General features: G+C 55.5%; 1 protein-coding gene across 15 annotated transcripts in view; it reads right to left on the reverse strand.

Annotated features, from left to right (window-relative positions):
* LOC121057155 overlaps positions 1 to 13066 on the reverse strand; it is a 190494-nt gene that overhangs the window by 64499 nt on the left and 112929 nt on the right. The gene's annotated exons all lie outside the window — the stretch shown is intronic.

Raw genomic sequence — 13066 nt, forward strand, 5'->3', positions numbered from 1 at the left:
AAAAGAATTTGTACAAACTAAAGATTGCAAATGTAGCGTATCACTGAATCATTTGCCTTGTTTTCTGCCTCAGCTCTCTGGGACACACGAGCTCGTGCGAGGACGAGACCCAACGCCCCGGCGGCGCCTGCGCGGGGCGGCACCGTTTTTAGCCTTCCACCCCCCCAAAATGGCTCGAGGTGGGGACACGGACTTTGGTGAAGCTGTGGCTGAACAGTTAAGGATTGCTTTTTAAAAAAGACAGCAAACTTTTTTTTTTTTTATTTAAAAAAATTATATATTTGTTAACATTTTTTTTTTAGGGATTCAGTAGAAGAAAAAAAATCTTAAAGCACTCTTATAATATGGCATCTTTCTATTTCTGTATAAAAGCGGATCTTTTTAAAGTATTTCTGTAACTTAAAAGACCTGTCATTTAAATCATATTTTGTCTTTAGGTAAGTTTTTGTTTTGTTTTGTTCGCAAGATCCTTCTCTTCGTGAAACTTACCTTTTTTTTTTTTTGTATATTATTGTTTGCAATAAATATACGTTGTATTAAAAGTTAACTCCCCTCTCCTGGAGTCTGAGTTATTGGCAGCCTTCAAGGAGAGCCCTAGCAGGGTGTGACTTCACTGGGGGGGGCACTGGGGAGCCCCCTCTTTTACCAGCACAGACCCCGGGGTCCGATCCTGCCCCATCCCTGCTGCTCTCTCCCAGCTTTGTGCCAGCCGTGCCCGGGTGGGGGTCCCCACCTTGCACCTGTGAAGCCCCCCCCCCCTCCAAGGCAGCCTCAGCTTGGCCAAGGCGGGCTGTATTTTGCAGAAAAAGCTGAAATTCTCCCAAAACAGGATAAAGCTGATTCCAAGCACGCGTGGTCCCTAACCCCACAGCTTTTCTGGTCCAGCTGTGGGGAGCCCCTGGGGCACAGCGGGGCTGAGCCCGGCGCATCCTCTGCCCCACGGAGCGCGGTGCCAACGCGGCTGTGACAGCACCGGCTCAGGCAGGTCCCTTCCTTTCCCTCCCAGGGCACAGTTATTCACCTATGAAAAGTGGATCCTGCAAAAATGCGATAACCTGACCCAGCATTGCCCCGGGAGAGGCCGGTGAGCGTGCATCAGCCCCGTGCCCCGAGGCAAGCACATCGCGGGACAACTTGGGATCCATCCCACAGCACCCCGCTGCTCCAGGACGCACTGCAGGGCATAGCACAAGGCAGAAGCTGCGTTTGTAAATGCTGCCTGATCCAGCATCAAGGTGATTTCACCCACTGCTGCTTCTCTCCCCGCCTAAAAGCCCACCCAGTCCCCAAGGGACCCCCCCCTGGCTGCAGCCCCAGCCCAGAGCACAAAGGGCCCCGCGAGCGCATGCCCGCACTGCAAAGCTTCAGCGCCGTTGTAAAATATTTACTCTCGCTACAAGTAACACTTAAGCCAATTAACTGAAAGGGATTCATTTACTTTGTGCATTAGTTAGGGTCAGTGTCACTATTTACCTGTGCAGTCAGCCACCGCGGCTGGTGGGAACGCTCCGGTCCCAGCCGTGTCCCGCAGTGGGTTTGGGTTTCCCTGCCCTGACCGGACCTTGCCCGCTGGGAGCTTTGGCTTCTCCTCTCCTTTGGGAAGGAGAACACCTGCAGCTCCCGTGATGTGGCGAGGAACCACCCGGGAGCCCCCACGAGAGCTTGGCAGCCCCATCGGTGCTCTGGGGAGCCCGCAGCAGACAAACAGCTCAGTAACGCAGCTCACGCCTTGCTCATGCACCAGCTGTAACCCAGGAATGAGCTGGGAAACATCCCGAAAATGGGACAGCCACTGCCTGCCTGCCCAGGGACCCCAGGCAGCCTTCACGGCATGCACTGGGTGCAGCGAGAAGGGCACGGTGGGAGCAGGGCATGGTGGGGACGACCCCAAGTGCCACCGCAATGGGAAGAGCCCGAGCTGCTCGGCGGTGCCACTTCTGTCCCCGACACAGCCGTGCCCAGCTCCCCTCCGTGACACAGAGCCACCTTCCAGCTGGGAGCACCCGGGGAAATCCTCCTTGCAAGAAACCCAAAGAGCAAAGCTCGTGACCCAACCCCGGACCTATAATTCCTGCACTGTTGACTTATGGTGTGGGCTTTAAGGCCTCAGACTCAGAGAGCCGAGCTGGACCCGGCTCCCCGTGCAGTGCCGGGCTTCCTGGCCCCCACCGCAGGGCTCTGCCCCTCCGGGGGGGAACCGAAAAGAAAAAAAAAAAAAAAAAAAAGATGGAAAAGCTGCAGAGCTTCAGGCACTTTGTGCTAGAAAGCAGAGCAGAAGGAGGGGTGGGGAAAAAAAAAAATGAATTCAAGGGAACTCTGACAATGCTGCAGGGCAGGTTTGAGCCGCAGCAGATAACAGCGGGCGCAGGGACAGATGTGCAATGCTGCGCGGCGGGTTTGGGAAGCGCCAGGGGAGTGGCGGCAGCGCTGCGGGGCAGGGCAGGGTGGGGGGCACCCCCGGAGCCCCCCCCCCAGCTCCTGCAAAAAAGCCGCAGGTCTGGGGCCACATGCGAAAAGGTCTGGGGCTGCAGCGGGCAGAGCGAGGCTGAGCCGTGCGACTGGCTGCTGGCAACTCAGCGACGGGTTTTCTTATTTCGGCAGTTCAGAAAAAATATCTACGTTTTAAAGAACGGGGAAAAAAATTTCGGAGCAGCCCCTGGGAGCACGGCAGCGCAGCCCTATAACTCCCCGTTGTGCCGGGCTCCGCGCCCGGCCGGCTCCAGCCACACACAGGCTCCGCGAGGCGGCTGCCTGCAGCGGTGTCAGCTGCTCAGAAACGGCGCTTGGGTTCGCGTTTCCGCGGCCAGCTGTTCATGTTGACATCGAATTAAAGCCGGGGCTTTCTCCCAGAGAGAAGGCAAGATCGCAGCCAGCTGCGAGCCGGGATCCTGCGATCGGCCGGGGCTCCTGCCCAGCTGCAGCGCTTGGGCCGCGTAACGCAGCGATATATCACGGCCGTGCCGGGCTCGCTGCAAGTCGAGGGAGATTTGCTAGGGTTTCTCTTTCCCTTTTTCAGGGCCCGGTTCCAGGAGCCAGGCAGTTAGCTGAGGTGGAGATTTATATGTCAAAGGGAAAGGAGCGAGCTGGGCTTTCCCCCGCAGCACAGCGTTAGGGGCTCCCAGCCTCCGGGAGGGAACTGCTCCCACCCCAGGAGGTGGCTCCGGCAGGGGGATAAACGAAGCCCCCAGCCCCTGCCGACAGCAGCAAAAGCTGACTGAGATGCTTGGCTTTGCTGCTGCTAAGATAAACCCACCTGGAAAAGGTGGGGAGAGAGGAGAGCTGGGACACGAAGCATAAACGGGTCCGAGGAATCAGGGAAGACTTAAATATATATATATATATATATATATATATGTATAACAACCTTTATAGATCTCTCTAGCAGCACCCCCTGCCTCTCAGGCTGTCTCACGGATGGCGATGCGGCAGGGTCGGAGCAGTGGCTGCGCAAGAAACGGGTCCAGAGGATGCAGCCCGCACCACGCAGCGCTGCAGGACGCGGAGCCACTGCTGTCACTGCTGTCCCCTCTGTCCCGCCGCCACCCCCGGCCACGCTGCTGCTCACCCTCACCCAGGTGCTGCGCCCACCTGCAAGGACTGCTCCCACTCCCAGCCTTGCAGCAGCACCCTTGCAGGCAGCAGGACGCGGCCAGAGCAAGGGGCTGTGCAGTAGCCACTGCACCTGGGGCCACGCTAACACCACGAGAGGAAGGGCAGGAAGAGGATCCTGCAGCCCCCTGCTGCCCCCTCAGCGATGGGGAAGACAAAGCCAGCTCCTTGAAGATGTAACACCCCCCCCCCCCCCCCCCCCGAGCAGGAGAGCCCAGAGCCGCCCGGCCGTGCCGCAGCCCCCCAAATTCCCAAGAACAGCCCCACAGACACCGCAGCCGCTCGCATCGGCGTGGGCACAGACATGCCGTAAGTGCTACTGTAATATAAATAATTGATCCTAAGGTGCCCCGGGGGCTGTAAAGACCTCAGTTGTTGGCTCCTTGGGTCAGAGCCCACGTCTTTATTACGTGTTTGTACAAGGACTACTCTAATGGGGCGCTGAGCCGCAATTGGGGTCCTGAAGTGCTATTGTAATACAAATACTAATCATGCACTAGCCGTTATACAAGCAGCCCCTGCTCAGGGCTGGGCTCCAAAGGCTCATAAACCGGGCAAGGTTTCTACTGAAGTCAACAGGAGCTTGGCCCGCGCCAGAGCTGGATCCGAGCTGCTCAGCAAACCACGGCTGTCACATTCCCATTTTAATTCTGCATGTGTGTGCGTGAATGCACGCTTCTGGGCGCACATGCATGCACGCAGAGGCTGAGACCATCGGCGACGAGTAGCTTGAGCTTTGAGACGAGCTGGTTGTAAAGCCCGGGGTAGGGAGGGGAACCATTTCTCCATTAAAACAGAGCCATGTTCATAAGAGGCTCAATAAAAATCATTCGAAATAAGAAATAAAAGCAACCATACAGAAGGAAGGGAAACGAGCCTCCCAAATCACATTTCTAATTAATTACCTGCCTGGGAGCTGCTCTCAGCTTTCAGGGAGTAAAACGTTTTACAGCGAGAAAGTCTGAGGGCTCGGTCTGTGCAGCCTGCGAGCGCGGCCACCGCAGCGCCCCGGGAGCGAGACGCAATAACGGAGCTCTTCAACCCAGCACGGGGAGCTGCAGCCGGGACCGGGGCTGCCCACGCCAGACAGATGCAGCTATTCAGCCCAGGAATAAGTCAATTTTTAACAAGGTCGCAGCTCTGACTTGAGGAAAGCCACAGGCTGAAGGACGGGGGGGCCATCCCGAGACAGCCACGCGCAGACACCCACGCGGAGCCAGAGCTGCAGAGATGCGGGGAACAGCATCGGGGGACCTGGTCCCATCCCCAGCCCTCCAGATGGTGGGCGCCAGCCCCTGCAGCAGGCTTCACCCCCTTAAAAACCCCGCAGAGCCCCGATCCTGGCTCCAGTTTGCCCAGCAAGTCAGGGGGACTCTTTCAGCCCCCGACCTGGGGTTTCTGTCACTACAAAGCGAAGTTTCTCACTTGACCCAACTTCTCTCCACTGTGGTCCTCCAGCTGGGCTCAGGTAGCCCGGCCAGATCCCCTGCACACCCCGAGATGAGTCAGAGGGAAAGGAAAAAAGCCTGAAATTTGATTTTCCTTCCCCCTGTGTGGGGATTAATTACACGCGTTGTCTGGGCACAAACCAACTATCACCAAGTAAAGTCTCACTCTATAAATTTTAAACTGCTAATAATAAGGCTGGACAGGAGTTTTAAAGCTTCAGTAGACAGTTTACAATTAACCTACTCCTGTCAGCTGGAAAATCACCTTATAACGTGATTCTAGTTCACGTCTGACTCACTTTGAGTCAGAAGCTGCTTCTGAAACCCAGTAAATGCATCGCACAGCCCCACACGGAGCCCGGCACCATCAGGTGCCCCTCTGCCTGAGGGACCGAGCTTTAGCCCAGACCTGACCCCAATTTCTCCCAGTGTTTCAGCAGGTTCCTGCTGGGCACTCTCCAGCACACCCCTTGGGAGCCTCCCCAAACTTTGAAGTTCTTTTGACACATCCCAACCAAGTTTTTACCATCTGCTCTTAGGGGACAAAAATAAAATAAAATAAAATAAATAAATAAATAAAAACAGGTTCAAAACACTTCCAACATAGCGATTGCAATGCAGGTGAGAGAGAAAAAGTAAATTTTGAAGCCCTGAGACCCCGGAGTTGCATGGGGTAAGGAACCCACCGAGTGCAGGTGGTGCCCAGCACAGCAGCTCCAGTGCCTCCTGGCTCTCCAGGGGCTCTCTCCAAGCCCCCCCAAACCCGGAGCTGACCCACCAGAGCCGGAGCCACCGTGCTGGTGCCCATCTCCCGACAGCCACGCTCATGGGCATCACTGCTAGGGCGATAAATATTGCACTGCCACAGCTCGGCTGTGTCTGACAGCCCCTTCTCTTACCACTTGCAACTCTTTAAAGGCAAAAAGCTTGCTATGAACGAAGTCTGGGGTTTCTTTGGTGAAAAGTAAGTGCAGGGCATGAAGCTTTGCCCTCCAAACCAGCCTGCTCGGAGCCTACAAGCTCCTGGACAACCTTCAGTCCCTTGGCTTTGCCCAGAGCCACAAGGTGAGGCTTCGGAAAGGGCCGAGGTGGAATATCTTGGGGGAAAAAAAAATCCCCGATAGCGATTTGCTTTAGTTAGAGTAATTTGGGGGGGGGGGGGGGGGGGGGGGGGCTGGGTAGATACCCGGTCATTTTCTGTGATTAAAAGGCAAATTTTATTCCTCCAGAAACTTGGAAGCAAATGTGGCGTTGCTATGGTTTCACACCCACTGGCTGGAAATGACAATATTAGCAGGGTGACCTGGTAATTAGAAACTGTGCCCCCAGGTCAGACTGCGGAGAAAATAAAGAGAGATTACGGAGTCCTAAAGACACAGCATAATGCTGCGGGCTCCTGGGCTCCCTACCTTTTATAACCGGCCCATTTAAATGCAGATTATGACTTTCCACCTGGGGCTGCTAATCTGTCTCACAGCCAGATCAAACAATAAGGCATCTCTCCGCACTGTGGGGCCAGGGTGCTTTCGAACTCGGTCTGTCATCAGGTCTGTCAGGCTGTCTAACCCCCTTTTCTCAGGGTAAAACCCAGAGTTTTTCATTCGCAGATGATTATTTTTTCCACCCTGGATGTTTACGTCCCCCCCGGCCTCCCCCAGTCCCCAAAGATTTGGAGCAAACCAGGCTCAAGTTTTCCTCTGGGCCACGCGATGTGAAGCAGGGGGGCAATTGGGGTGGTGTAGGGCACACTGCGTGCAGGGGGGAAGGATTATGCAGCGGTACCGAAATAGCAGGAGGGGGCTTTGCAAGGAAGCAGCTTGCTCCTCTCAGCCCAGCATCCCTGTGCTGGCGCGAGGAAGACCTGCCGGCCCAGAGGTTCTCCCAGCCCAGCATGATCCTACTGGACTGAACTGGGTGAGGGAGGGCGGATGCGGGACATCCCTGTGGAGCTACCTGCCCCAGCACCTGGGCAGTCCCATCCCTCCATCCCTTCCCTGATGAGAACAGCATCAGCACCAACACCGTTTGGAGACCAAGCATCACCTGCAACGACAGAAAAGGCCAACCCCACGTCTCTGGAACAGGGATAATGGCACCAAAAGGCGGGAGTTGAAGCCAACAAAATCATGAAATGCTCAGCTAGGACCTAACAGGACAGACCGTGGAGATAATAAGGGTTCAGTCCTGATTTTTGCTGATGTCCTTCACTAATAGGAACCTCCAGAGCCCGGTGGGCCTTCAAAATTGTTATCCAGTGACAGCAGATAGAGGTCTGAGCAGGTGCCATCTGCCGAGGTGCTCAGCGCGGTGACAGTGCCAGTGCGCCCTGCCCGTGGAGACACACACCCACCCAGGACTTCTGCAGCACACAAGGAGTTAGAAAGAAACAACGCAGAAGCACGTTCCAGTTGGACATTAACATGCATCCCATTTTAAACGCCGACAGGGCAGGTAACGCCAATATCATTAAAGCCAGATGACTCCATCAGCACCGACAGAGAGGGAAAGGTTTAAGCTCCTTAGCCGGTCGCACCTGGCTCTTTAATGCTCTTCGCTTTCACTAAGTGAGAGAGCATTTTAATGAGGGCTAATAACAGCCCTACACACTTAGCAGCTTCCATCTGAGAGCCCGGCACGCATCTGCACACAAGAGCAGGTGTCAAGTGCGTGGCCATCGGCCTCCTTCCGCAGCTCTGCGCAGAGCCTGGGCTTTGTGGTCCTGGAAACCCAAGCTCAGACAGCTCCATCCATGGCCATTTCCAAACGTTTCGCGTTCCAGAGCCACCTCAACCTGCCCAGAGTAGGGGAGAAAACTACTTGTGTCTGGTGCTTGCGGATCAGAGACCCAACTTGAGCCAACACAAGTCACTGCAGATTATCAGCACCGCAGAAGCGACTGAAGCCTGTCACTGGAGCGTCTCTTACCACGGAGAAAAAGACCAAATAAAAAGCCCAAATTGAGCCTTATTAGCTTCATACTCGCCTTCCTCAACCCCTCTGCTGCCTCCCAGCCCCTTTCCTCACCCCCATTCCTCCTCCTTTCCCAAACTGTCATGGTTTATTTTGCTTGGGTGGATTTTCTTTTTCTTTTCTCCCCCCTGCCCCTTGCAAACAGACAGTTTTCCCATGGAGATCCAGCACGCTCTGTGCCTATTAGCATCCTTGCGCATAATTAGAGCCCAACGCATTGTCATGCAAAGCAGCCTCGGATGACAACACTTCAGCCCGGACGACACAGAAATGCGGCGAGGAAGTTTCTCACACTGGTTTTAGCCAAGGCAAACCGGACTGTGCACGGGTTTGAGATTTTAATTAATTGATGGGTGCTGGGCTGCCCTCAGGGCTGCGCGAGGAGAGCGCCCCAGCCACCCATGTGCTCCCCAGCCCAGCCACAGGCTCCGCATCTCTCTATGATATTTTCTGCTCATTATAATAAATTAAGAACCCCACCCTGAACAGCACAGAATTATTCCTGCCAGGCACAAAGGATGGCAGGGCTAAATCAGCATCTCTCTCTGCTAGGTTCCTCCTCCCTGTAGGAGCAGGGCTCTCCCTTGGCCGTGTTGGGCACCGAGCCCCACACACTGCGGAAAACCTGCTGTGATGCTTATGTTGGCATCAAAAAGCACTGCAAAAAGCTCTCAAGTCAGTCCCCATGGCTGCGGGGATGCAGACAGATGCCACTGGGCCCTGGGCTGAACAAGGAGATGCCAGCACCAGGAGAAAGCCTCCGGCACGATGGAAGCCCGGCCTCACCTTCCAGGTGCGCGCAGAGGAGGGCGAGCACCGGCGGCACCCAGGGGAGGCAGGGCAGCCCCGCAGCACAGCTGCTCCAGAGCACATTTACATTCCAAGCACTCACAGCAAAGGCCAAAACAGAGCGACACGGAGTTTTCAGAGAGGAAAATCCCATATTGGTGCAGGAAAGCAATGGGATGCAGGGCAGCAATTGGATTTTGGAGAGGGAGACTATGAGCTCCTGGCACGGGGCTCAGCTCCTGGTGCTTTGGTGCCAAGGCTCGCTCAGGGGCTCCTCAGCACAAGCACAGCAGAGCCACGTTTTCCCCAGGGTCAGAAATGCTGTAAGTTACCAGGAGCAGGTTTTTGAATACCTTCAGTAAAAGGAAAGCATCCTTATCTACCTACCCCACCGAGAACAGCCGCATTCACCACATCAGAGCAAGATCAGCTCAAAAGGGAACCTAAAGGTAAAGCCAAAAGCAGACTTTACCAAATACCCACGTCTCATTTTCAGAAGGGATTTAACTTCCCGACGGGCAAAGTCCCATTCACTTGCAGTGGGATTTACACACCGTGTGCAGCAGTTAGCTTTGCAAAGAGTTTAAGAGCCTCCAGTTGGAGGATTTTGCTCCAGGGGAGAAAACGTAGGCCCGTTTTATCACCTCCCTAAACATTCCCTGCAAACACTGCCCGGTGTTCCCTGCACACACACAACACGCCTGCTCCCTTCCGCCCCACGCCTTGCTGAGCAGGGCTGTGCTTTTCAGCACTTTGCAGGCAAAAGGGAGCTGCCTGCGGCTGCTGGGTTTTTCAGTTTTGCCTTGCCAGGTTTGCTTTCAGCTGGAGGGCCCTGCTCCACGCGTCCTGCAGCGAGCTCAGCCCGGGGCAGGCAGTGGGGGCACTGCACCCACACCACCGAGCTCTGCCTTCATCGCTCCTGCCTCCCCAGCACGGTTTTGGCAGGTCTTGCACACACCCATTGCCCTCCTCAAGCAGCAGCAGGAGCTGCTGGGAGGCAGAGGCGCAGATAAATACATCTCCGATGGGGTTTCCGTCTGCTTCCCTCAAATCTAAGCAGCAGCCTACAGTCAGAGCCACCAAAAAGTGAAAAAACGGCGGGGTTCAGAGAAGTTCTGGGCAGCACAGCCCGGCAGGTGGAACATGTTGAAGCCACCCGGGATGCTTCTGGAGGGTCAGAGCTCCACGGGCAGCAGCAACCTGGAGCAGCGCCCTGCAAGCCCTCCCTTCCCTGCACCCAGCTCCTCCGCGCCTCCCCCAGTTGGCGTGGGAGGCTCCGAGGTCTCCCCGTCCTTTTGCATCCCCCGGCATGCTTCGCCAGCATTTTCTGTAACAGTTTCAAGAACACATTTGATAAAGAAATTTCAGAGAAAACCTATGGGAAACGGGGGCTGCAGGGAAGAACAGCATCTGCTCTGAGCCACTTTTGGTTATTTTTGCCGTTCTTTGCCCTCTCTGACGCTAATCCCTGCTCAGTGAAGGACAGGTCTGCAAACATCATGCGTATGCCATGGGAGGCTTCCCAGCACCCAGGACCATGCTCTGCTTGAGCCCCCCAGAGCATTCCTTCAGCTGCCCACGACTCCCAGAGCCTCACAGGCATCACTGAGTCAGGATCCTGTGGCAGCAGGTTGACTCACACTGTTTGTGGTCTCCGGGAGGTATCTGGGAAGTTTCGGAGGTGCCCTGGGTTTAATCATTAACCTCTGAGCTCTGTTTTTTGGTTTCGCCTTGGGAATTCACCCTCCCTCACATCAGAGCCTGAAGCAGCGGCGTTTAAAAAGCAGTTTCCAAAGCAGCCAGGCATGAGTAGGCAGGAGGAGAGGGATGGCCCCGTCCCTATTTCCGGAGGATGCCATCACCCTGGGGCTGCAAGGCCCGGCCCCAGAGAGCTGAGCTGGTCAGAGAAATAGTGACTTCAGCCCTTAATCTGCCCACGCAGACCACGCCATACGTCAGTGGGTTGTTAAAGGATCTGACGCTCATTAGCAGTCCCCCAGGGCCGTGTGTGCCCCTGCAGCCTCCCTCCACGTTATCCTCCCTGCAGGGGAGCAGAGGGGAAAGCCGCAGGGAAGGACCCGACCTCCAAGCCGGTGGCAGAGGCTGCTACAAACCCAAGTGCCCCCCTGCATCCTCCCTGCTCCCACGCACCCTAAAATGTCAGAGCTCGGCCGAGGGGATGCTGCAACGAGTTTAAAACTGAGGGACTGGTGAATGCTGCGGTAGAGCCACGAGCAGAGCCTGTTGGGCACGGTGGGGGGAACAGCAGTGGAGGAACCACGGCAGCACCAAACGGAGCCAGACCCGCTCTGAAGGCAGCAGAGTTTTGCTCAGGCATCCCCAGGGGCTCTGCTCCCCGCTCGGAGGCAGCTGCCGAAATCCCCCCGCGCCGCACAGCACCGGCGGATGCTCGGGGCCGGGGAGGTCAGGCGCGGCTCCTGGCTGCAGCTCCCCGGCGTGTTTGCTTTGCCTGCCCCTGGACCCTACCATGGAGAGGCACCAGAGCCGGCAGCGGGGCTGACCCCACCGCTGACCCATAACCAGCCCGGCCAAGCCCCTGATTGCAACCTTCTGGAGGGCGCAGGCGGTTAATGCGAGCCTCCTGGGCAGCGAGGACGCCAAAAGGAGCTGCCAGCAGCACTCCCCGCCTGCTCTGGGGGGTTTGGTTGACGAGAGCCTCCTGCGCCACCAGCAAGGGCAGAGCGGAGGGCAGCCAGGTCCGAATCCCACTGCATTTTCTAGATGTGAATTCAGCAAACGTGGCAGCTCACCCCACGGGGAAGCAAAGGGCCGGGGAAGGACGAGGGGGATGATGCACAGAGTGGGACCAGCCCACGTGGCCCAGAGCAAAGCCAGGTTTGCTGCCCCTTCCTGCTCCTGCTGCAGGGGAAGCGTCCTGGAAGCGCCTGCATCTCCCCGGGACACTTCCCGGTTCCCTGCCAGAAGGGATCACTGATCCCTTTCACAACTCCTGTTATTTTAGCAGCTCTTTGCCTGCACGATCTTTGTTTTTCTTCCTGCAAAATCTCTTGCCTGGGAAATGATTTTGCAGCAGGACGAGGGCTGTGGGGTGGATCACACGTGGCCATCCCACTGCAGGACAGGAAGGGGTCGGGAGATCAGGTAGAACAACGCAAAGTCCTCACACCCCCTCCTCAGCTTCTCCCTTCTCCATTCTTTTTGGAAAGAAGAAAAAATACCCAGATAGATTAAATACTCGCTAAAGTTAAACCTGCAGCACACTAACTTCCAGCAGTTTGGAAAAGGACAACACTTTGTTTAAACTTTCTCCTAATTCATATTTTATACGGGCCTCTCATAATCCATACTCCATCCATCTTCCTTCTTATTTGTTTTCTCTTTCTCCCTCCTTTTTTTCCTTTTAACCTGTTTAATCCTTTTAAGTTCAAGGATTTGAAAAGTAAATACTATAAAAGATGAAAGGTGCATTGGAGGAAATCAACTTTGATAAGAGGCTTTTATGGCTTGTAAACCTTATTCCGGCCCTTTGGCTTAAAAGGCAACACTAACTTTAAGAGCCTTATGCAAGCCTCACGTTGAGCTTAAAAAAAAAAATGTATACCAGCCTTGCAGTGATGGGCACCTGGCTCAAGCCTCAAAAGAAGTGCACTGAAAGCTGCAGGTAACGTCGGACAACCAACAGCAGGACAACTCCAGGCTTGGAACGACACGGTTTGCAAGAATTCAAGTAGCATTCAGAGCAGCGCTCTCCCAGTTAAATAATAAGAATAATAATAATAAATATTAAGTTCAGAAGGACAGCCCAAAATAAAGTGCTGCTGCGATGCTCTAAACCACTGCATCCTCCACCCAGCCCTCCGGAGCAAGGCAGCCAGCAAGCGGCACGTCTCCGCCAGCTCGGCGCTGCGGGACCCTGCCCGGCTCCAAGCAGCACGGGCAGCGTTACACAGCCCCTGCACCACTTCACGGCACGTTTTGGTGTCCTGCACCAGCAGGACCCGGGTGCAATTAGGTCAGCACTTGGCAGAGCTGCTCCCGGCCGGGGCGGAAACACGGAGAGCACGGATTGCGTAAGACGAATGTTTGGAGACGGAGATGTGTTGTTTGACAGGGTAAACACGAGCCTGCATCACTGGGTTGAACGCGAGCCATCGGACCGGGAGGAAAACATCTGAGCAGAGGGGCGAAAGCTCAGGACAACGCCTCTGAGCGGGGGCTGTGCCCATGCAGGCACCCAGCGCTCAGCAGGAGCCACCGGCCCCCTCTCC

This window comes from Cygnus olor, chromosome 18 (genome assembly GCF_009769625.2).
Source record: "Cygnus olor isolate bCygOlo1 chromosome 18, bCygOlo1.pri.v2, whole genome shotgun sequence".
NCBI classification, from domain to species: domain Eukaryota; kingdom Metazoa; phylum Chordata; class Aves; order Anseriformes; family Anatidae; genus Cygnus; species Cygnus olor.